General features: G+C 39.3%; 1 protein-coding gene and 1 long non-coding RNA gene across 3 annotated transcripts in view; one reads left to right on the forward strand and one right to left on the reverse strand.

Moving 5' to 3' along the window:
* The window catches only part of ephb1 (EPH receptor B1), a 144,596-nt gene extending 143,633 nt beyond the window's left edge, over window positions 1–963 (forward strand). For both annotated transcript variants that reach the window (XM_088310307.1, XM_088310308.1), the window contains exon 17: window positions 582–963. The gene's annotated coding sequence lies outside the window, so the exon portion shown is untranslated. The remainder of the gene's footprint in view (window positions 1–581) is intronic.
* Window positions 964–14,798: 13,835 nt separating this feature from the next.
* Window positions 14,799–22,195, reverse strand: part of LOC148326086 (uncharacterized) — a 117,297-nt gene continuing 109,900 nt past the window's right edge. The window contains exon 7 of the long non-coding RNA XR_015846191.1: window positions 14,799–15,165. This is a non-coding gene — a long non-coding RNA (uncharacterized LOC148326086). The remainder of the gene's footprint in view (window positions 15,166–22,195) is intronic.

Below are 22,195 nucleotides of genomic sequence, written 5' to 3' on the forward strand. Positions count from 1 at the left end.
GAGGACTAAAAGTGCCAAAATTAAATAAATGAATACACCATGAAATGTTTACTTAAAATCGCCATTCATTAATTGTTTCATTCATTCATTACATATGGAATTAAATAAATCAGATACATAAATAAATGCACCATGAAATAATTAAATAAGTCTCATTGATTAATAATGAAATAATTAAAATATATATATATTTAATTTATTTATCAATTCATTTAAACCCACATTTAAATAATAAATAAATTAAATTAATTAATAATAACTGAATGACACTTATTTCATTATTTAATGGAGAATTTATTTATTTATCTGATTTATTTAATTCCATATTATGCATGTATGAAACAATTAATTAATTAATTGTTTTATTTTCACATTTCATGGTGTATTTATTCATTTAATTTTGGCACGTTCAGTCCTCCATACATTTTAGGTTCGCCATATCCTTTTTGTCTCTGTCAGTATCAACGTGATTCTCCAAGTTGCCGATTTCACACCTGTCATTTCGATGTCTTAGACGAGATTCGGCTTCAATCATGCCCTAAAATGGAACTTTCTTCTCTTTTTTTTATTGTTTCTTTCAGGCTCCAGAGAAGCTTGACACGCTCTTAATACACATGCACGGACCTTAAAGTCACTTCTGAGGAAGAAGCCCCACGATCGCCAGGAAACCAGTCACAACCTCACACCATTCTATGGTACACGATGGATTTTGTTTGTGTGTGCAAGGCGGAGAGCGTGTTTGCGTGCGTGCGTGCGCGAGCCTGATTATGTACAGACATTTCTATGGGCGCAGGTACATAGTATGCGTGAGAACGTCTCCCTTTATTCGTCCATTTCTGTATAGCGGCCACTTGTAAATTGTGACAAAGTACACGTCCAAGAGTTTGTAAGCTGTAACTTTCTGAAAACTGTTGTACTAAAATGCACATAATAAACGCCTTGACGAAACAAGTCCATCACGAAGAGTGTGACGCATCTTTTTTTGATCAATTTATGAAACGGTGAATTAGTCATCAAAGCAGAGGTGGGAGGCCGACAGTAATTTCATAGTGAGCTTATCGGCACTATGTTTGATGTCTCGTGTTTACTTTCACAAAGAACTGACGGCTTACATTTGCACTGGTAATAATGGAGCCATCACTCATGATATGAGCCAGACAGAAAATATCAGATTTAATCTCTCTAAAGTCTAAAATAATACAAAAGATGAAGCACAACAATACTGTATGTTCAGTGAGATTTTGATTGATTTATTTTTTTTATGTCACGATAACCTTGCCATAATGGCGCCATTTTTTGGTTAGGGCATAGGATGTTCAATAAATGAACTGATAACAGGAATAAACACATGAAAAAAAATAGGAACTGTGATCATAAAACACAAAAAAAAATTATATTGAGTTTGATTTATTTATATTATATATATATATATATATATTAATAAATATATAATATACTATAATATATATTAATTAATAAATATATTTTATTTTATATTTATGATTTATTTATTTACGGTGTAAATAATTCCATAGCAGTACTGTAGAATTAGTGTGTGTGATTTGAGTAGTCATCATTCACTCAACTGAAAGTGCATCTGTGGTTTTGGCTCGCCTTGCCCACATGCAAAGGTTTTACAGTACCTTAAAGGGGAAGTCAACCTCAAAATGTTCTTTCCAAGAATATCTTCTATGCAGGCCCACTTGTCGAAATATGGCTTTCTGATGAATATTGTGTTTGCGGAATGTCAGTTAAGCAGCAAAATGAACTGTTTTAGCCATGTCGGGGGTGACCATTTTGTCACATGCCGTCACCTAAATATGACATCACAGTTGCGCAGGCCTCAGGTAATGACCAATCATAGCGCAACTTCAAAATACAGGTGAGCCGTGACTCGCCGTTACCGTTGCTGAGCAACTGTGATGTCATTTTCAGTCGACAGATGTGACAAAATGGCCGCCCCTTGTATGTATCTAAAGCTCGCTCACAAGACAAAAAAAATAACAATTGGCTTATAACGTGTAGCAATCACAAGCAGGACATACTCAAAAGTCAAGATAGTAGAGTTAAAAGGTCATTCTGTCTAAATTCTACATTCCCAAAAGAAACTTGAGTTTCCGAGAAGAGATTGCGATGTTGTTTTCTTCCAGACCCAAAAGTATGCTTCCAAGTGTTAACATGCTTGAAGAGGTGAGTCAAAAGATGAGAGGATGCGTCCCAACTCTTCCCACTCAACCGTAACACTTTATAGAGTCTGAGCTGATTGATGACTGGCGTCATATTGTAGCAGGCAGACGGCGGGCGGCGCCAAAGACGAGCGGACGCCAACTCCATTCAGGAAGCAGCCAACGTTCTGTCTTTTTTTAAAATGTTTGATACGCAACACTCGCTGGCTCTCACAGTGACACCGTAAATCGACAATAGGGAAAGTGTATCCAAAGATGAAAACCTCCGCCAACTCCATTATTTATCGCGCTTGAGGCGTGATACAAATGCTTGATTACAATGCCACACACAAATGGAAATTATTTCCACGTTGAATTTTGCTCTTGTGTTTGCAAATCCAGTTTTTGGGAGTCGTAGCTTGAATATAACGAAAAATAAATTGATACTAATTGATATTAATTATATCCACAGCGTAATAACTTTTTTCTCACAATAATTGGACTTTTAATGGAGTTGCATGATGAAAAAAATTTATATTTTTGTATGTGAAACTGAAAGATGGGACCATCATTTCTCTCTGACCAAAGGCATTGGAGAATATTAGAGGTGCAATGGATAAATAAATTAATCGGGAATTACTTGATTACCAAATGATGTTGTAGATGCCTTTTTAAATTGAAATTCCTCCTCATCCGCAGAATTCCAGCTTCGCGACGGTAAATATTTTTCAATTTCTCTTGTCCTCCCTTAATATCATTTGAATCAAAATAAAATATTTGCGTTGACTTTGGAAAACATTTTCCGATATTTTCATGGAACAAACCAGTAACTGAATGACGATTCGTTGGTTTTCTTCGCTTCTTCTATGTTTTCTTTTTTTATTTGAAATAATGTCCTATTTCTTTTATAAAGGAGATGAAATTCTATTTTAATTTAATTGATTATCGATTTGTCGATTAATCAACAAAATAATTGACAGATTGATTGATTTTGAAACTAATCGTTACTTGAAGCCCATCAGGCCTTGAGCGCCCCTATCATGAAAGTCCAACACCCCTGATTCAAAAGACCTTGGTCATAAGCTGATAATTTGAGTTGGTGAACCCCGCCCGAGACTATAAAGTACAATTGTGAAACGAAGTGTGTCAGAAAATGCGCACCAAAGAAAATACATTTCACAGCCAAACAATGTTAGCTTTGTTCGGTGTGCGAGGAGAGGCAAGCGTTGTAGCAGGATCACTACGGGCTGCTTCACCGTAATAACGCACCTCCTCACAATAACCTGAGCATCTGACACTTCCTGGCCAAGCAGAATATCGCCGTGCTCACGACTCAACCACCCTGGCTCCATGTAATTTTTTTTTTCCCGAAGTAATTATCCAGGGGTCTCGTTTTGAAGACTTGGACAACATCAAGATGGTCGTTGCCTTGGAATTGTGAAGGATCCCGGATGTTGGGTGTATGAGGTTGTGCTCAAGAAGCGCTGGATAGGGGAAAACTAGTCGTTTGTAGTTTGGATTTGAAATGTGACCAGTCCTGCAACTTTGCTGACACAAATCATATTTTTGCAGAAGGTGCCTTTTGGCCCCTGAGGGGAAAGAGCACATCGACTCATTGAAGTGGTTTAATTGCACTTGTGTTGCAATTGATGTGGTAATGTCCTTTATGGCATTCTTCCCTCATTCATTCCACTTAATTGGGCATGTTTGTCACTCTAATCGCAACAATTAGACTTGGCAGAGTCAGTCTGTTCGTGTGTGTGTGCGCGCGCTTCGGCCCTCCACTTCCCAGCAAGTTTGAAAAGTGACTTTTCTTCAGTAAATCTCGCCTTAATCAATATTCTCTGAGCAATCACCTGTGAGAAAGGGATTGGCACGCAGCGGGGGATCTCCTGCAGTGAAGGCAAGTGAGTCCGAGAGAAAGCAATGCATTGAGCACTGCGGGGAAAAGTGTGGTTGTGGCGAACTTTAAGGGAATACTGAGTGAAGGACAGTGGGTGAACACGGCGAAACGAAAGCTATACAACAAAGACGACGACGACACACGAAATGGTCCTGATAGTGCAGAGGCTAAGACTGAAAAAAAAAAAGCTTCACTACACTTAAACGGTATTCAAATTGTTTAATTAGGGTGAGTGTTGGGACATGCATGTAACAAGATTAGGGCTCATCCTCAAAAACAAATTAAATGTAGTACAAGTGGTAGATGCTTTTTAAAGATTACATTCCTTTGTGGAAGGAGAGTGTAATTTAACATCCAATATATGCATGTGTTTAGCCTTACAGTATAATATATCCATTTTATTTTTATTTTATTTATTATTATTATTATTATTACATTATTTTAGTGATAATTGAGATCACGAAAATTCAAATGATTTTTTTGGGGCGGGGTACAAAAGAAAAAAAAATTATGAATGCAAACAAGACATCAAATTTATTTGATCATAAAATGTATTTATTTTTTCAAAATTTTGAAGGATATTGAAAACCTGCAAGTATTCCACAAATCCATCCAAGCTGTCAAGGTGAACCCACTTGGTGAGTCGTGAGAATTACGCCAACTGGTGGCGCTAAGGCCTTTGAGTCACCGTGCGGCACTCATGCAGCCACATGCGGTCCAGCCAAAAAGGGACCTGACCTTCATCTTACTTTTTTTTTTTTTTCGTGCTTTCAAAGCTCCATTTGGCCTTTGTGACGCATTATCCCTCCGTCTGCTGAATACATTTCTCCTGCCCCTGATTGAGAGTTTGCATTCCCCTCATTCATTAAGTGAAGTCACTGATGGACCAAAGTGAATTCGGAACCTAATCAAGACGTCACTTAGCATTTCGCTTCCATGCTAAGAATAACTTGCTCAGATAAAGACACTCGTCGTAGGTCAAATGTGACGATGTGATGGGAATCGAAAAACATTCCTCGGTCGTTGCAGAAACACCAAATCAGGATTGAGATGAAACAAGACGTATGGAGGATTTGCAAAGGCACCGACGCCTCAAGCATTTTTTGTTTCGAAAAGCGATTGGGGTTATATGAAGGACATTGCCCCCATTTGACACACACACGCGGGGTGCCCCACCCATCCCTGAAACCCCCCGCAGAGTGTAATCCCGCACAGAGCCACCCTCAGCTCTCCCCGCCTTCGATTCCTGTAAAAAAAATCAATGCAATATTTTCCCACCAAAATGAGAAGGAACAACGGATAAAATGCGCACGTCAAGGTCTTCTTAATTAGGGAGTTGACTGCAAAGGGCTCCTTGACGTAACGGCTTGCGGAAGAAATGAGACGGGGGCAGGAGAGAGATGGGGAGATTGATAGCGAGCGAAGGTCAAACGCTTCCCACTCGATCGCTGGCGTCTATTTCATATCATTATGTGAAGGCGGAAGTGGCGTAATTCGACCGGAAGTGACGTTGCGAACCCGGAAGTGAACCGGAAGTGACGCCACGAACCCGGAAGTGACACAATTTGACCGGAGGTGAACCGGAAGTGACGTTAAGAACCCGGAAGTGTTATTCATTGCCATTCAGTATCATTCACAATCATTAATTCCAATTCAGTATTTATAGTTCTTCAATGTTATTCACTTTGATTTTATATCATTCAACCGGAAGTGACGTCACGAACCCGGAAGTGACGTATTCCTACCGGAAGTGACGTAACAAACCCGGAAGTGACGTCACAAACCCGGAAGTGACGTATTCCTACCGGAAGTGACGTATCCTACCGGGAGTGACGTCACAAACCCGAAAGTGACGTCACGAACCCCAGAAGTGACGTCGCAAACCCGGAAGTGACTTATTTTAACCGGACGTGACGTCACGGACCCGGAAGTGGCGTCACGAACCCGGAAGTGACGTCACGAACCCGGACGTGACGTCACAAACCCGGAAGTGACGTATTCCAACCGGGAGTGGCGTCACAAACCCGGAAGTGACGTCACGAACCCGAAAGTGACGTATTCCCACCGGTAGTGACGTCACAAACCCGGAAGTGACGTCACGAACCCGAAAGTGACGTATTCCCACCGGGAGTGACGTCACAAAGCCGGAAGTGACGTATTCCGACCGGAGGTGACGTCACGAACCCGGAAGTGACGTATTTCGACCGGAAGTGACGTCACAAATCCGGAGGTGACGTCACGCGCCCGGAAGTGACGTATTTCGACCGGAAGTGACGTCACAAATCCACAAATCATTCATTATTATTCACAATTATTATTCAGTATCATTCAGAGTTGTTCAATGTTATTCAGTTCCAGTTAAAATTATTTCGTCATTCAGTTTTCATATTATTCACTTTGATTTAATATCATTCAACTTTATTCACTTTGATTTAATATCATTCAACTTTATTCACTTTGATTTTATATCATTCAATTTTATTAATTATGATTCAAAATCTTTCACTTTCATTCACTATGATTCAAATTCATTCAACCTCATTCACTATTTCAGTGTCATTTAGTTTTTTTCAAAAACATTCAGTGTCATTCAAAATCATTCAATGTCATTCAGTATCATTCAGTTGTTCAATGTTATTTACTTCCATTTAAAATGATTTAAAGTCATTCAGTTTTCATATTATTCACTTTGATTTAATATCATTCAATTTCACGATGATTCAAATTCATTCAACCTCATTCAATATTTCAGAGTCATTCAATATTATTCAAAAACATTCAGTCTCATTCAAAATGTTTCCACAAAAAAAATTCCAGCCTTTCCGCCTTCACACGCAATTTCTTCAGGAATTGCACTTTCTAGTTTTCATAACGTGACCTTGACGGACAAAATGCCGCGAGAGGAAGCTACAAACTTTTAGCTTTTTTGTTGTTTCCGTCCCCAAAGTGAAGTGCATTGATGTGAAACAAAACATGAATAAAGAAAGGTCGTATTGAATTATCGACAGGTCGTTCAGTGAATTTGTAGCGCCTAAGCGAATATGTTCAAACCTGCTTCGCTGTGCGGAAATTAGAAATACGCTCACTGCATGATGATCATTTGTCACATTTCAGACTGCAAATTGGGGGACGAGTAGTCCGAAGGGGTTAGTGTTTAGCTGCAGATTTTTAACAGCACATGCAGAAGGTAGAGAATCTAAATACAGCTATTCCTTGAGATAAGAGTTTAATTCATTCCGAGGCCTCAGTCATAACTCAAAACAATCAGATTTTGATTTTCAGAAGAGTTTCACGAAAACTGCAACTGTCTGTCTACATGTGTTGCTCAACCAAACATATATTACTTATTAGGTGTGACACCGATGCTCATTGTTAGCCCGACTTCGGAGTTTGAAATTGTTAGCAGTAAGCTAAAATAACTTTATGGTAGAAAGATAATTGTTTTGAAGTACACAACTCTTTGTTTTAGGTTTAGTTTGACAGTAAACTTAGCCTGAGAAAGACAATAAAAGGCTTGAAGCCTGTTTAAATATTTGTTGACAATCTCCCAAAGTGCTGCTTGTTGGTAAGTGATGGACTGAGTTCACTGCCACCATGCAGCAAAAAAAAAAAAAAACGGAAATGTTTTCGTTTCTGGCTCAAAATAAACTGAAAGACTTAATTTGACCACATGTATAGTGACAATTGACAATTAATAATTTGGCTGAGAGTAAAAGTCAAAAGTAGTCACAAGGTCAAAGGTCATTAGAAACTTGCTATACCGAGATTGTCAATGGCAATATAGTACCACAATTGTTTAAATGCAGTACAGCTTTAAAAAAAAAAAAATAAGGCATGTGGCTTCTAACAGGTCAAGGGTGGAAAAATAATATTTTCATTGGAAGTGGGAGTGCAGACTACAAATGCTCGGATGATTTGTGCGTGGATGGCGGAAGAATCACAAGAGTCAAGCCGAGGAATGAGGAGCAAGTTTGGACAAGCAGCTCGAAAGCAAGGTCGCTCGGAATCTTTAAGGTTCTCGGAATCGGTCTTGAGAATGATTGGAAATGGACAGGAGGAATGCGGGTCATACGATTGGGCGCACTTTGTACTAATTACGTCTCAGGGTCCTTGGTGCGATGCTCTGGGTTATTACATTATTCATCAGTCCCAATGACAACCGATATGCTTTTTTTTCAGGGCCGATACCGATTATTCTTAGTCATGGAGGCCGAGAACTGATATTTGAAGCTGAGAATCAGTTTTAGAAAAAAGGGCAACATTTGAAAAAAATAAAAATTTGCAAACTTGACTTTAAATGCCTTTAAGTACATATTTATTCAACACGAGTCATTAACAACATGTTAAAGCTTTTATTAGATCTTTGTTGTAGTACAAGGGCATTTATTAAAATTTAGGCAAAGTTGTGTTACCTTCCTTGGCTCACGGCGCCTCTCTCGTGGTGCGTGTGACTCGAGCTAAAAAGCAAATAGGCAGCTTACGGCTGATTGGCTGAACAAGTAGCCAATCAGATGGTGATGTGGGCGGGCCAATCTGCTTCTGCAGGCAGGGCCACTAGCACAGCAGAGAGAGAGAAACAAATGTGTGCTGCAGCGAGCCAAAATAAACCGGATTTTTATTTCTTGACTTTTATATATATATATATATATATATTTATTTTTAAAAAAGGCAGATGCCGATAATCGAAAAAATCTTGCAAAATCTTGTCAACAGTCCTCATTTCTTGACTTTACGCCAATATGCTGTTTTGTAATAGTAGTTGTCGGGCATTTTATTAATATTTCATTGGACCTTTTGACGCTGACCGTTTTATTATTCGAATATGCATGTGCAATGGGTGGCTAATGGCCCCTTGGCCACATTCTGACCACCACTGCATTTGAATTTTAACTGTATTGAAATGTATCATTAATGCACTTCATTCTGATGACTAGGATCCCTCAAGTCGAGAAGTCCAATTAAAAAAATAAAATACATTGACTCATTTCAAATACAAAAAAAAAAAGCCTCCAGGAATCTGACAATGTCTAATTGGCAGCCGGACTCAAAGACGGCATCCATGACATTTTTGGGTCACTCTTGTGGAGGCTCGGCATCGGACACATGCATGTTCGCTAGCTCACGACACGCACGCGTGGACGGCATTTGAGCTTTTCCTCCTGCCTGTGTTGCATGCGTGTTTCGGGGGGGTTGGGGGGTTGAGTGAACTGTACCTCAAGAGGCTGCGTAGAGGACACACTAAGTGGCTCTCAGGGGAGAGTCGATGGCTTGTTAAAGACAGCGGAGAGGGAACGTGTCGGTTGAGACACAGACACAGCCACGGCTTGTATAATTGCTCAGGACAGAATGTCTTTTGAACGCTGTCTTTCTGCGTCGCTCTCTTGCTGACAGCCATTCACCTTCTTATGGCAAAAAACTAGACAGAAATTAATGGGTGTATTTATTGCAAAAAAAAAAAAATTATAAAATTCTGTGCTATCATTTATTTTTTTTTAAAAGCGCCAATCATGGTTAATTTCTGGTTCTTGCTGGAACCCTTTGTGAAAATGTTTTGTGCATCTCAAAGAAAATGTTTCCTTCCTTTGTTCCTGATTGAAGGTTTTTATTCCAAACGCTGACGTGCCTTGTTGCCTGGAGCGCGAGTGTTTGTTCGCAAAGCGAAACCCCCAAAAGTCAGCAGCAACAACCGCAATGTTATTGTAATTAACAGAAAAGTTTACAAAAAAAAAAAAATTAACCTGAAAAAAAACATTTTTGATGATACGGTGAAAAAAAATAAAACTAACTGAAATTTGATATTACGTTTATAAAACAAACAATAATTTGCGTACAGAAGAAGGAAGGTCAAACAGTTATTTGGGAATTAAACTTTTATTTATTTTATTTTTAATCATTTTATTTTATTTGTTTTAAATCTAGTACTTGACAAATATGTGATTTCTAAAAAAAAAAAAAAAACTAAAACTAATACTAAAACAAATAAAAGCTAAATTAAAACCATTAAAAAAAATAAATAAATAAATAAAAACAAAAGTGAAAAAATGAAAAATCCAAACCAAGACTATAATAAACCTGCACAGAGTTGAGGTAGAAAATCACCAGCATCAGAAACCCGACTCCTCCACAACACTTTCTCCCTATTCCCTTTACTTCCCACATGTGAGGCATTATCAAAAGTGATGAAAGGAGTCGACGAATGCCAAACGATAACCAATTCCCTTTTGGAAGTCTCCATCCCATTCCCAAGCCCGTTTGCCTTTCTACTGTCTTCTCTACTTACCATCTCCAGCAGCGCTGCCGCCCCCATAAGGCGAGGAAATGCAGCTGCTGTCAGCCACTGAGGGCCTCCAGGCTGATCGCTCACTTTCTGGAGTGTGCGACGCCATAATGAGCCCCCCCCCCCCCACTCCATCCGCTGGATCACTCCTCTATCTTGATTTGAAGAGCCCCACTTGTGTGTGGAGGTGAGCGCGACGCATGCTTAAAAAAAAAATGGCACTTGGCGGAACACAGTTGAATCCAAATACACATCAGAACGTGCACATATTGCCGTTCAAATTTTCTTCTCGCAAAATATGCCAACAAAGTCACAAAAAGTTCAAATTCAAACCGTCTTGTCAGCAAATCCTGTCAGCTCAGTGAGCATCTGACGGATTTAGAGGTTTTTTTCCACCATAGATGACAAGCAAAGAACATTTCCTATAACAACCCAGGCTAAACTAAACTCCTTCCCCACATATGAAGCTTTTAATAATAATAATAATCCAAATTACTGCATGGAATTTGCATGTTGTCCCGACTCCAAAAACGCTTGTTCATTCTGTGATTGACTCGGCCCAAAGTAAGATGGGATGGGCTCCAGCTGACGCACAAATTTAATGAACCGAGCAGATGCTAACGCAAATAACAACTAGCTTAAATTGTACAAGCTAGCATGACAATGACAAGTGAAGATTGTTTAAAAAAAAAAAAAGCAGTGAAGTGTACATTTCACAATGCCCTGATCCGTTTTGATCTTTGTCCTCGGTTCCCTTGTCAATTTGCTCTCCTCCTTGTGGCCACACCCGAAAGAAAGCAGATCATTCCCTTTGTGTTCTGCTGTCCGCATTCTGTCTGGCTCGTTCAATTGTAATTGTGTTGTCATTCGCAGTAAGTCAAGTTGTATTTTCTTCATCGTCTCTTTTTGGGGGTTTTTTCCTCACTTGTGTGGGTTTGATTTTTTTTTTTTCATTCCTTTTCCTCTGATTAATTAAGTTGTTGTATTCCGACTTGGCAGTAGCGCTTTTTGTGCCGATTGCTCTTTTAGTTTTTTTGTTTCCTACTCTTCTATTGCTCTTTTTGTCATTTGTTACTTCGTAGTATATGTCAGTCTTTATTCTAGTTTGTTGTTGTGTCTTTATTCTCTCTCTCTCCTCTCTCTCTCTCTCTCTCTCTCTCTCTCTCTCTCTCTCTCTCTCTCTCTCTCTCTCTCTCTCTCTCTCTCTCTGTCTCTCTCTCTCTCTCTGTCTCTCTCTCTCCCTCTCCCTCTCCCTCTCTCTCTCTCTCTCTCTCTCTCTCTCTCTCTCTCTCTCTCAAATCAGAATTTCACAGCCAGACTTGGCAAGACCCTCTTCCACGCCCACTCGTTCAAAAACCTACTTGACTAATACATTACATTTCTCCGTCGATACCAGTCGACGAATATAAACGTCCATGGGAAGGAAGACCAAACTTTGAAAATTGCCCATTGCTTTGACTCGAAGTGCAAAAAAAAGACGAAATGGTAATATTAATTAGCGCCAGTTGTTCTGAAGCAAAACTTCCACTAAATGATGGAATTCTCAAGGAGACTGCGAACCAGAGGCTGCATGCAGCTGTGCTCGGTAAGACTTCTGAACTCCAGTCATTACTAACACCTGTCATTCAGCAGAGGCCAAGTCTCAAGGGGGAGAGATCTACGACAGCTGAAGGGTGAGTGAGACATGCCTAGCACCCTAACTCCGACTCTATATACTCAGTGGTCCCAACAATCATAACTCAACGGGCGACCTTTGACATTGGACTGAGGGGGCAACGAATAGAAATAAGCTATGCTGCAGTGTGGTGACGAGAGAGGTCATCTCAACGATGATATACTCTCATCTGAATTGCAACTGTTATGTCTGCCTTCATTGTTTGTTTACAAGAATTAAGGAGTAAAAAAAAAAAAAAAAAAAAAAAAAAAAAAAAAAAAAATGGCCGAAAAGTTTTCAAATGAGTTCCGCTGGGTTGATAATATATTTCTTCGTGAATGCAAATGCTGCTTTCAACTAAGAAAAATAAATAAATAAAAAGACAATTTGTGTCAAAATAAAGCACTAAGTCAGGTGTGGGCAAGCTAAGGCCTGGGGGCAACATGCGGCCCGTTAAACGTTTTAATCCGGCCGGCCAAACTTGGAAAAAAACAGAATGAATAAACCATGTTCTAAATATTTTGGTGTGTCAAAGAGAGATATTTTGTTGTAATGTTTTTTTCACTCTCATTTCAAATGAAATGTATTTTTTTTCCTCCGATAAGGTGATGTTACCAAAACTGCCATTTTGATTTTAACCACGCCCCCTAGAAAATCCACAAAACTGAAATGGCAAAAAACAATTTCACACTTTTGTGGAGTGAGCCTTTGCAGTTTCAGAAATTATCACCAAACGTGAATGTATTTAGAAACAAAATTCACTTTACAGGATTTTTACACATAATGATAGTTTATACTCAAAATAAATCGTATGAGACAACCGAATGTACAATTATTGCAAACGATGCGCTATAAAAGTTTACCCTTTGGTGCGGATCAAATTTTAAATTTAAAACATCTCCCCCCTTACTGTCGTTATCGGATTTTCTTTCATTTCATATTTCTTTTCAATTTCTTTATCAAAGCTTTAAAACATGGTGCTGACCCGTGTAATAAAGACGATTTGCACCACACTAGTTGCCGAGTATATTCGCATTCACCGTGAAAGCAAAACATTCCTTATTGGGTTTAGCTTTCTCTGTGATTGACTGGTGTCGCGTTTCTCAGTTTGTCCGGTCCAACTGGCAGCCGGGATTAGGCTCCATTTCAAGCCGGGTCTCCAGATCAGGCAGACAAGATGTTTAATGTCACAGGAAATAGGAACTAAAAGGTTTACAAGCGTGGTCCCGGAGTCTGAAATCATAATGGCGACATTGTTCAGTGGAGCAGAGACTTGCTGTCAAAGGCAGTCAGACTGAAAACTTCCATTCGTGTCCAGACATCGCACACAATGTAGACTTTATTGGTTTAGGCCAAAGCGACGGTGCAAAAATGTGACAATTGTTCACATGTGTTGGGATCTCTCGATTTGGATCTTTTTATATTTGGTTGATTTATCGTTGACACTTTAGCATTTTTATCTGTTGAAATGAAACCTTGTCGGGGCCTGAATCCTTTTTGCCGCACTGAAGCGAAGCGCTCGGCTATTTCGTCATTGTTGCCGACGTTGTGGATGATTGCGTTTAGTTGGAAGCGCCGGGTCCTCAAAGAGACCACCCAGGGCGAACGGTGATGTGGAGACAGCGTCGTAAAACAAACCCTTAATTGCACGTCTAATCATGCATGCGCACAAACCACTTGAAGTCGTTCCTAATTCGGCGTGTGTGCCGCAGAAACTTCGACAGGGAAGTAGATAAGCTCTCGGCTTTACTGGGTCAACTCCTCGGAGGGTCCGAGCGATGTCAATCGGCAACCCGGCGACCGCCGCTTAGATAGCAGATTCTCGCCTCATGTCAGGCCAATTAACGCTCGTGTCACACTGGAGGGAAGATTGGCGGGCTGTCGCTACAGATGGATGTTTGTTTGTGTGATGTCACACCGATCTTTACCTGCCTCGCTCATGCAGCTGGATCCATGCCAAGATAGATTTGAAAGTCTTGCCAGATCATCCTGGTTTTTTTTTTGTTTTTTGTTTTATTTTTGCCCAAGGCACAACGTAGTTGTCTACAAATTTTTATTCTTTTTTCTCATTTCAGTTCCCGTCATGTTTCTGTTTATCTGTCTTGTATTGACAACGCTGTTGTCTGAAAAGTGAACTCTGACAAATCCAAATTGTTTTCCTTGTTGATAAAAAAAAAAAAAAAAAAAAACAGAACAGCGTACGTGCTTACCTGCAAAAACATCATTTTCAGTTTTTTTTTTTTTTTTTTATCCTGCTCTTGCCAAGATTTCTTACCAGTAAGATTCCAACTATCACCAGCGGCTTGCTGGTCTTGCTGGGTGGCTCTGGCGCCGTTGCTCCAGCAGACTGTCCAGTGATTGAATGTTGGCCTGTATTTTTTTTTTTTTTTAAGTACGGTTGGCATTCATTTTAAACATGAAAAATGATTTCTATCCAGGTCAAATTTTGAAAGCATCCGTGTAGAATATATTGTAGCATTCTGGTAACATCTCGCATAATCTAGGTCAGGGATTCCCACCCACTGTGTTGTGAGAGATCCTCAAGTGTGCTGCGATAGATGGTCTGAAAATTCTCTTTTACGACGATAATCTTTCTCACGTTAACTATATAGGTCAGTGTATAGTGACAAACAGATCAATTAAGTACAAGGGTGCCTTGAGATATGAGTTTAATTTGTTCACTAATTCAAAAATAGACATTTTGAACAATATAAATATCACTTTATACTATGGCACTTAGTAAAAAAAACATAATTCTGACATAATAGAATGTAAAGAATTAAACATGCTTTGCGCCAATTCAATAAATATCGGGCTGCTCCCTCTGGTGTGCTTGTCTTGGCCACATGGGGGCAGTATAATTCAGACATAATGAGCCTCAGTCATATAAGCTGTTCTTTGCACACGATAAAGAATATATGCTTTGGTATATTATGTTTATGTCCAAATATCCTTTACTTAAATTGTTATAACACTATAATAATGCGCAGATTTGTAAAGTATGTGCCCTGACGCAATATAGATTACTGTGATCAATTAAATAATTTAAATATCGGATATGAAAAAAGACAGACAGACCTCTGCTTCCTCACAGTCAGATCAGGTTTGCATCTCGATTGGACTTTCCATGTCGTCCCAGTCCTTTCCTCTTGAGTACTCGCGCACCCTAAAAATGCAAGATCCCAATTATTTGAGGAGGATAACGTAGTTTATCCTACACAGGTTGTCAAACTATCGAGCGATAATTGCGGGCGTCATGGAGATGTAATATAGCTAATGAAACTGTCACCGGATAGCAGCTGCATCAAATTACTTTGATCCCGCAATCACAAAGCTTTGAAATAAAAAGCATAGATTGTCAATTACTGTAATCCACAGTGGAGGAAAACGTAACGACGCATGTAGCTGCTTTCGAGCCACATCAGACATGCAATAAGCATGCGTTCTACAATTACTTAGGGCTATTTCAATCATGCGCCACCGAGAAAAAAAAAATTCCCAGAAACCATATTGTGTTGAGCATAACGACGCTTACACGCGATTTCATGAAACCATGTCGGACTAGCAAATAAGGCAAAGAAAATTGATACAAAATTGAAAATGAATGGAAATTACAAAGCAAGCAAGATAGCATATGAAGGGAAAATGTTGGGACAAAAAGCCGCCAAGATCACATTTTACATTGCATTTTTGCTTTTCGGCCACACATGAATGTTGTTTTTCGGCTTTACTTAATAAAAATTTAATGTCGCCTTGCCAGGCCTTTAATCGGTCAAAATGTGCACGAGAACCAATAAACGTGTTTTAACGTGTACGGTAATTAATAAAGTGGTGGGGAAAAAAATCAATTAAATGTCATCATGATTGCCCACAGGTATTAATAAATTGTAAAAGTCGATGCATTTGTATTCAACGTTGTTTGGCATAAAACAAAAGAAATAAGTCAAGCTGGCATGCTGACGGGGAATTGAGAGATGCTAGCAGTGCAAAGTGAAAAACGCTAGATCCTTATCTTGGTTTGGGGAATGTGCACGTCTGCAGAGTTCTGTCGGAGAAATTGGACAGCATAAGATAAATGAGCTGAGTAAACGCGCTCTCATTTGACAACTATCGGGGACGTTTTGATGATAACAGCGGCTACGTTGTCATCGGCGTGTGTGTTCTTGCGTGTGGGAACCAATATCTTTTTAAGGATTTGTGCATGTCCGTCAGACCCATTTTATCCTTTAACAACATTCCTTATTTTCATTTGTTATACTTGCATCATAGTGTTTCATTTTAGTGACACAGTTAGTCAGTATGTTTGCCCGAGAGAAATTGAAAGGGGGAGTCAACCCAAAAATGAGTTTCTAAGAATGTGTTCTATGAAGGCCCACGAATCGAAACGCAGCATTCTGGTTAATATGGCGTTTGTGAAAAACGCCTTTAGCAGTGAAATCCACCTGTTTTTCGCCATCTCAGGGGGCGGCCATTTTGCCACTTTCTGTCGACTGAAAATGACATCACAGCTGCTCAGGGCTCAGCTAACATCCAAACAGTGGTGGATTTTACGGCTTAACTCAAATTCCACAAACGGAATATGAACCAGAATGCCGCGTTTAAACTAGTGCAGGCACATAGAACATTTAATTGCAAATCATTTTGGGGGGGTTGACTTCCAACTGAGTTTACTGAGTAGTGTTTGATGACTCAATCTCGATAATTTAAGTATCTGTGTTAATGAATAATAAAATTGGTCCAAACTTTTTGCATATGCAGAATATGAAACGACTAGGTTACATTTATCGTGTGTGTGTGTTCCATTGAATGGGCTACATCAATTCAAAATACTGACGTGTGCTTTAGTTGTTTTGCCTTACTTCTATGTATAGATCACAAGTGGCTTGTCTGCAGGTACGCTGCACGGGGGTGCAATGGCTCGCAGCGTTGTTTGTGAATAAACATGGGTGCCTTATTTCTAAATCTGGCACATCATTTCATGCCACACATAACTCTGTAAGCAAGAAGTTGCAGTTTCCTGAGGACTTCTGTAAAGTTGCAGGGGGGGGGGGGGGGACTTTGGGCTAATACGATTGTTAAGTCGTGTGTCTACAAGACATGCAATCTATCTTTCTGAGTGAACAGAGATCCTATCAGCCTTATCCGCGCAGCTGCGTGTTGTCGAGCTCTTTAGATATGGAGTAAAGAAATTGCTTATCTCATGGAAGAATAGAACTGTGCGTAACTTGAAACAAGCTGACTCCGGAGTTGCTCGTGAGGAACATTTCGCTGACCAGCCAGATAGCTTTGCACACTGCAGGATTAAAAATATAAATAAAAAAAATAAAAAAAGAATGTGAGGCACAGCTCTGGCAAAGTGTTTGTAAATAGAAACCAAAAGATCAACTGTTTATTTTAGCTTATTTAAAAGCCTGCTAAAATGTATTTAAAAGCCTGCTAAAATGTAGTATGATGAGAAAATAGAACGAGCAAAAGAAAAAAAAATCAACAGTCAATACCCGAGCAAGAGTATCTGTGGAAAAAAAAAACGAATCGTCTCTGGCCCCATCTTGTGCCTCTAATTTGATTTGCAAGAAACCACTGCACCACAGGAAAAAAAAATCCAATCAAAACAAATGGGAGAATTCAATCATTTCTTCTGTATGTCTGCTCCTGAAAATATATATCATTCAGGCTCATTGCAAAAAAAATCTGAAATCCAAAGAATTCTTTTCTTCCAGAAAAAAAAGGGGAACACACCAAAATAAAACTTAACATATATTTTTTTAATATTTGAAAAATATCCCCAAAAAAAGTTAAAAAGTTGTTACGCCACGACAGTTGTTCGTGGGCTCTCAGAGTGAAGCCACAAAAACAACAGATTTAACACTGCAAGCCCCACCCCTGCCAGCCTGCCCCCCCCCCCCGTACGTGAGTGTAAACTTGGCTAAGCCAACATAAACATTTGGAAAATGGACTTGTTCCTGAGGTGAGGACAAATTGCCGTGTCCTCTGAGTGCTTGCACAACTATCAAGCGGTAAAAGAAACCAAGCAAATATATTTGTTCTTAACTCGACATATTTTGGAATGTAAAAGAAAATCAACGCAAGGTATGGAGCATGGAACTCGTCATTAATTTAGAATTTAATGTAATATCCATGTCAAATTGATTTTAATTTGCCTTGCCTCACAATCCTACGCTGACCGCATGTCCGTGCTTCCACCCCACTGGCAAGAAATGTCGCGATCATCTTATCAAAAATAAAATTGTGTGGGGAAAAATGTGCATTTCATATTAAATACTGGAATATAAATAATAAATAGTGGAAAGTCTGTTCAAGATTTCAACACTAATTATTTAGTGTGATCATAATAAAAGGGCCAAGCGTTTATTTGTTTCCTTTCACTGGCAGATTAAGATTTAAAAAAAAAAAGTCACATTCGGGGTGAATTGTTTTGAAGGAAAAGAATACTGGATATTAGCATCAAGACATTGTTATAAGACAAAAATCTCATGGCGTGTAAAACTATCCGAGTGTTTGCCAACAAGCAAGCAGGGCGAAAATGGATAATAAATTAAATTGGAATAGTGCTGTGAAAAACAAGAGCATAAATAGGTGAACATGGCAATAATGGATGTTCAAAAAAAAATTGGTTTTCAACTCCAGAGAGTGGAGCTTGTAGATGTTTATTTTCACTCGAACGTCACGCTCGCCCGATGACAAGTTAACAGCTCGGGCACAGAATGCAAATGATCTTGGCTTTCTCATTTAGCTGCCAGGTGGAGCTCTCAATGTGTCTTTCAAGCAGGTCTTGCCTCCGCTCCACGGCCTAAATGACGGATAATTGAAATCTCGCCAATGGTTTTGTTGTCAAGCGCTCTGATTCGGTCCCGACTCGACGGCCGTCAACCAGACAAGCTACCAAATACTTACGTTTATTACATTTGACACTTCCACAAATGAAATGTGCCTTTTAGTTTGGAAATTGCAAGGGATGAAAAGCCCAAATTAACAATGTGTGAATATTTGACTGAGTTTTTAAAAGCAGTTATTTCCCCAAAAAGATTAATTACTTAATTAATCATACCAATAATGCAGGAAATATGGCGATACTATGGTCATTAATTAATTTCCTCAATAAAATGTAACTGACATTAAGGGAGGGAAATTTCAGGTTGGTTAAAAAAAAAAAAACATATGAGATGGATATTTCATATAGCATAAAATAATGCATCATCCTTTATGAACTCATCACAGCTCCAGAGTGAACCAAGAGCAGCGCATTCGGGATCTTGACTACTCAGAGTTCAGCATTGACTTGTAGAGTCACTATTGAACAAATTACGGTGAGAAATTTGGGAAAATATATGAATGTCTCGGCTAAGTATTTCTGGCTGTTTCTCAAGATTTTTTTTTATTTTTTATTTTTTTACACCTTTGTATCAGCTCGTGGGAGAGCATTCGTGATAGTTTGTCCAACTTAGCAACAAGATGAGGAACATTTGCACAATTAGGTAGATGTAATCGTTTATTGTCATTTCTAATGCCTTGAGATAGGAGTGACCTGGGATTTTTTTTTTTTTTGCTTCAACTTGTGAGCCAAAATTTGCGATACAAGCACAGCAAACAATTCTTTAAAAAAAAAAAAAAAAAAGGTTTCAGGCTGCCATTTTAATGGAAAATTGTTTAAATGAAATGAAGAAAATTTTTAAATCGTCCATACCAACGTACGTGACATTTCGACTGCCCAAGCTACGCTTATCGCAAGTATTTAGTTTGTGCAATTTATGTTGAGTTTTGAGAATAAGTCACAAAAGAAAATGTTCCCAAAAATGGCCACAAAAACATAATTTCTCTACAAACAAATTTTCAAAACTTTTCCCTGTACTGAGGTTGAAGTGCTCTCATTTTAACCAGCCAACATTCTGACTGACTCATTTTTGGGGAGCGTTATCATATTGCTTCTTCAAGCAACAAATATTTAAACACTGATGACACGCTTAGAGAGTATAACAATACGCACAAGCAAATTTTTATGAAAATGCAAAACATTACTGCAGTTTACTGAGCCTAGTTGCTATCATTTCAACGTATGTTCCTATTATACTGCCCTCTGGTGGCCAAGTAGCCACATTGAATCATGCACAAACTGAAATGCTTCACATGTTATGTTATGTTTCGATCAGGGCTTCATGCTGCCGATTCAGATCGCAACAACAACAAAGAATATAACAGTTGAGATTTTAATAGGTCATGTAAGATTCGTAAACTACATAATTCGGGAAAATATCGCATAGGTGGGGAAGCGTGATCATTTTTCTGCAGCGCCCTCCAAACGGTGCTTTATATGGTAGATAATGCCACGTAACCAAACTAAAATGCAAATCTCCACCTTTTGGAAAAGTTTCCACCTCGGCACAAAAGTCGACAAGAGCAAAGCAAATGTTGAAAAGAGTAATACAACTTCAAGGCAACACGATGTTCCCGCACGCCCAATGAGCACGCGACATGCTACCTTGTCATTTTGAAAAGATACATTTGCATTTGTCTGTCCAAACACACGACAGCATCAACACAAGATCATAGTGCGCTTTGTACATCTCAATTAGAATTGCCCGTTTCGCTGTGGGCGAGAGCACACACATCGCAACACTATTTGGCCTTGCCTAATTGTCCCACGGCACCGTTCTACCCATTCACCGTGTCCAAATAAAAGAAAGTAGGAAACCGTATGGAAGAAGAGACTTTTTCTTTCTTTTTCTAATTCAGAATTGTATCTGTATGACAGATTCAAGGAGAGAAGAAAAAAAGAGCTTCACAAAGGGGGTGATGCGTGCTAAAACTGAAAAGCAGAGAAAGACGGCGCGACAGCGCAACGTTCTCACTGAAGTCAGCTTGTACACAATCATGTCACAGACACGGCGAGGAACGCACGCATCTCGCTTGAATATCACACAAAAGACAAGAGGAGTCCCAACGTTTGGAGTCCGTGATACATCTTGTCCTGTCAAAACCTGCTTGATTCCACCGACAAACCGCCTCCACGTGCACTGAGTAGTCTGCTTCAAACACACCGAGGACTCTCGTCATGAAAATATTTGTATAGTGCTGTCGAGCCTCTTCATTAAGGTGGCGAGGCAAACGTGTTTTCTGGGAAAGGTAAAAGCTTTGTCAGAATGTCGGCACGCAACTGAAGGTTGGACTGTATGTAACTTAAAAAAGGGCGGTGGACGTCAGGTATATTTCGTTCGTACTAAACAGTGGATATCGAAAGCTATTTTTGAAATCATCGCTAGAAGGGCCATGCAGAGAAACATCCATGTGCCGCTCCGGGAATTTTAATTTGTTGTTGATATGATGATAGCTGAATTGGTCTTTCTCATGAATAAAAAACTCATCTAACGGAACGTTTGATATTAGAGATAGAATGATATGCTTTTTCAGGGCCGATACCGATTATTAGTAGTCATGGAGGTCGATAACAGATATTTGAAGCCGACTTCTTTTTTTTTTTTTTTTTTAAATAAAGGGGTAAAATCGTGTCAAAATTTTAAAAAAAAAAGAAACTCCAAAACTGGACTTCACTTTAATGCCTTTAAGCACATATCGAACAACTTTAGTTATTTACAACGCCTTAAAGCTTGTTTAGATCTTCGAAAAAACACTTTTTAAAGTTCATTACGGAAAAAAGTTTTGACGTTTTTTAAAATTTCGGAAAAGTCTCTCCCATAGACTGTGACTTGAGGTGAAAAGGCAAACAGGCAGCTTACTGCTGATTGGCTGCTACCCTGTGCACAAGGAACCAATCAGATGGTTCTGTGGGCGGGACAATTTGCTTCTGCAGGCAGGGCCACAAGCACAGGGGGGGGGGGGGGCGAGAGAGAGAGAGAGAGTGTGAGTGCTGCAGGAAGCCAAAAATAAACCAGTTTTTAATTTATCGGCCTTGAAAGTTAAAAAAAAATAAGGACAATGCCGATAATCGGCAAAATGCCAAATATCGGCCCGGAAAATCAGCCATGCCGATAATCGATCTGTTACTATTTGATATATAGTATTGTGCCTCTTCTGCTTTTTTTCACGCGACAGACAGTATCACAGTCTTGGTGAGGCAACGTAATGAACAAAGTCACTCTTCTAATGTGACCCATCATTTTTTTTTTTTTGGTAGACACTGAAAGGAGCATTAATGTTGCATTCAAGTCTTTCAAACATAT

This window comes from Idiotropiscis lumnitzeri, chromosome 12 (genome assembly GCF_059441095.1).
Source record: "Idiotropiscis lumnitzeri isolate Australia: NSW breed Sydney's pygmy pipehorse chromosome 12, RoL_Ilum_1.0, whole genome shotgun sequence".
Taxonomy (NCBI): domain Eukaryota; kingdom Metazoa; phylum Chordata; class Actinopteri; order Syngnathiformes; family Syngnathidae; genus Idiotropiscis; species Idiotropiscis lumnitzeri.